At 46.4% G+C, this 3,548-nt stretch overlaps 1 pseudogene across 1 annotated transcript; it reads left to right on the plus strand.

The window, feature by feature from the left end:
• The first annotated feature begins 1,049 nt into the window (after positions 1-1,049).
• On the plus strand, positions 1,050-2,563 carry LOC310854579 (monocarboxylate transporter 2-like; annotated as a pseudogene). Its single transcript has one exon. The product of its transcript is annotated as a monocarboxylate transporter 2-like (transcript).
• Positions 2,564-3,548: the final 985 nt, after the last annotated feature.

Genomic DNA, 3,548 nt, shown 5'->3' on the forward strand with positions numbered 1-3,548 from the left:
CACTGGTGATAGTGCTGTGAAACATGTCTATGAAAGCTATCTATGAAATCTAGGAAAAAGTTTAATCTGCTACACAATTTTGTACAATATGTAGTAGGGTGGTCCCTGCTTCATCTCTCTTTCAGTTAAGAGGTCCATCCTTGGCCTGAAAAATGTTGAAGACCCCTCGCTGCTTTATAACATCCAGGACATCTGTCCATGTGTGGAATGTGTGTGGACTGCTTCAAGGAGATAACCTCCCCCATCCCCAGTCCTACTCCTTCCCGGGACAACATTGGACCCGTCCCTTCTTCCCCTGAACTGTGTAAGACAAGCACAACCTGTTTCCTCCCAGAGACAGCACCCTATAAAATGTTGGCCTTGACTTCTGATTCAAATCACTGGTTGTATCATTTTCATTCTATTGAATTAAAGAGAGCTTATTCACCACCCCATGCGTGTTGTGAGCTTTGTGCTTTCTTAAATAAATACTGTTGAAAGATAGATTCACCACTTAAACTCCATTATGGTTGAGCAGGGCTCTATACTAGTGTATTTTCCATCTGGTTCCATCGTTCCAGATCCCGTTCATTTCTCCCATATACAGGTAATAGAGATTTCCAAACATATTTATATTAATTATTTTAAGCCTAGAATCAAGCCATCCAGGATCATGGTGAATCATGATACTATACTATATTTAATTTTTGTTTTGTGGTATTCAATTATTATTTCACAGAATCAATCAAACGTTTTATGGTCATGATTCACCAGGATCTTGCATGATATGGGAAAACTTAATGGGGTCTGGAACGATGGAACCAGAAAATGCTAGACTGACCAGATTAATTTTACTGTAATTAATTGCATCATCATCATCATCATGAATAATATTGCAAAGACAATTGTCCTGGAATTCTATATTTGGGCATGTCCATATTTGAGCAAGACTGTCACTGTGACATGTAACCCGTGGACCCTTTAAAACCAGACAACGAACATTGTACAAGGTGACAAGCGAACAGCAAACAGTGAGAGCCGAGCTAAGACGAGACATGATGTCTGCAGCTTCGATTCCTTTGGTGCAACCCCCAGACGGGGGGTGGGGGTGGGCTGTGGTGGTTGGAGCTTTCATCTCCCTTGGCTTTTCCTATGCTTTCCCCAAGGCCATCACCGTTTTCTTCAAGGACATCCAGAAGATCTTTGGTGCCTCCGACAGTGAAATCGCATGGATCTCCTCGATCATGCTGGCCGTCATGTATGCCGCAGGTCCCATAAGCAGCATACTGGTCAAGAGGTATGGCTGTAGGCCCGTAATCATCATGGGGGGGATCCTATGTTCCATTGGGATGATCTCTGCCTCTTACTGCAACAGCGTCATGCAACTTTACATCTGTGTCGGTTTCATTGTAGGACTGGGCTTAGCGTTCAACCTCCAGCCGGCCTTGACGATGATCGGCAAGTACTGGTCCAAGAAACGACCCATGGCGAACGGACTGGCAATGGCCGGCAGTCCCGTGTTCCTCAGCATACTGGCTCCTGTGAACCAGCACCTTTTCAACACCTTCGGCTGGAGAGGTAGCTTCCGCATCCTGGGCGGCGAGCTGCTGCTCAGCTGTGTGGCCGGCGCCCTCATGAGGCCCCTGGGATCCCCGCCCAGCAAGCTTGAGGAGAATGTCGAGTTGGAATCTATAAAAGCCATAAAAAAAGAGGGCGAGGAGGTGGAATCCTTGACCACCGCCAAGCCAGAAGAGATCATGGATGAAGAGTTGGCATCCGGGACTGGCACGAAACAGGATGAAGGTTTGGCCTCTTCAGAGACCGCCACAAAGCTAGAGAAGCTTGGCGCTTATCAGACAGTCAACAAGTACCTGGACCTGTCGCTTTTTAAGCATCGTGGCTTCCTCATCTACTTGTCGGGCAACATTGTCATGTTCTTCGGCTTCTTCGCGCCCATCGTCTTCCTGACAAACTACGCCAAGTCTATGGGTGTGGAGCAGTACAAGGCGGCCTTCCTGCTCTCCATCATGGCTTTCGCCGACATGGTTGCCAGGCCCTCCATGGGGTTGTTAGCCAACTCGAGGTGTATCAGACCCAGGATCCAGTACTTCTTCAGCTTTGCCATCCTGCTCAACGGGATATGTCACAGTCTCTGCCCGCTTGCAGAGACCTATACAGGTCTGGCGATATATACAGGCATCTTTGGCTTCACCTATGGCATGGTGAGCTCTGTGATGTTTGAGTCGCTGATGGACCAGGTGGGACCTGAGAGGTTCTCCAGTGCTTTGGGTCTCACCACCATCATGGAGTGCTGCCCGGTTCTCCTCGGTCCACCACTTGCAGGAAAACTGGTTGATGTCACAGGACGTTACCAGTACATGTATTCCTGCTGTGGAGCCATTGTGATTCCAGCATCTGGCTGTTCATTGGAAACTTCTGCAACTACAGACTACTGGAGCGCGAGCACAAGCGGCACGAGGCGATGCTCCAGTTGGTGGGAACAGAACATGCTAACCATGATGCCCAGGGCCAGAGCCAGGTTGAAGACCAAGGGAACTGCGACGACAAGGAATCTATCGTCTAGTCCTTTGTCTTGCCAATAATTCACTTTTGACACCACCCTAAAAAAAAAAAAAAAAAAACACACTTGTGTGAAGTGAGGGGCGCCCACTGTGGCTGCCCGTGTCACATGACGTCATGGGGGCCTTCATTCAGATTCACTGCCACTATTGAATTACATGAATGCAATGGGAAAATGGAAAAGACTTTAAAAAAATATATACTAATACTAATAATAATACGGATAATAATAATAATTAAAAAATATATATAATAATAATAATAATAGTCTGTTTGTTAAACATAGATTGGTTACATAACCAACAACAGCCAATTAGCTGCTACAAACGTTATGCAAAGCTCTGCCAATCACAACGGAAGTTCGATTCGATTATTCGATTACTCATTTTGATTATTCGATTACTCCGGAGGAAAAAGAAAGTGTCACAATAACAATAGTCTGGAGCGTCAGCTCTTTGGTAACGTACGCAGGCTGTTCAATATCATTTACTCCCCAGATGCCCCGCCCACGGCGGAGGTCCTGTTGTCGCTCAATGCTCAAAAAGCCTTTGATCGGATTGAATACAAATATCTCTACACGACCTTGGAGAGGTTTGGGTTCGGAGTTCGGACCCACTTTTATAACCTGGATTAAGGTTTTGTATGCTTCACCACAGGCCTCGGTTCGCACAAATAAGATGATCTCTAACTATTTTCAAATAGGGAGGGGCACCAGACAGGGTTGTGGACTGAGCCCTCTACTGTTCGATCTCGCCACTGGCGGTCGCTCTGAGGGGTGACTTGGACCTCACCAGTATTGCTAGGGGCGGTCAAATGCATAAACTATCACTTTATGCAGACGATCTGATCCTGTATTTATTTGTCTGACCCTCATACTTCCGTTCCGAAAGCATTTTGGCAGCAATTTGGCAGGTTCTCAGGCTACAAAATCAACCTCTCTAAGAGTTTGTTATTCCCCGCTAATGAGTTAGCTCGGAAGATGTCGTTCG

Source organism: Protomyctophum parallelum (assembly GCF_964188405.1).
Source record: "Protomyctophum parallelum genome assembly, chromosome: 2".
Taxonomy (NCBI): Eukaryota; Metazoa; Chordata; class Actinopteri; order Myctophiformes; family Myctophidae; genus Protomyctophum; species Protomyctophum parallelum.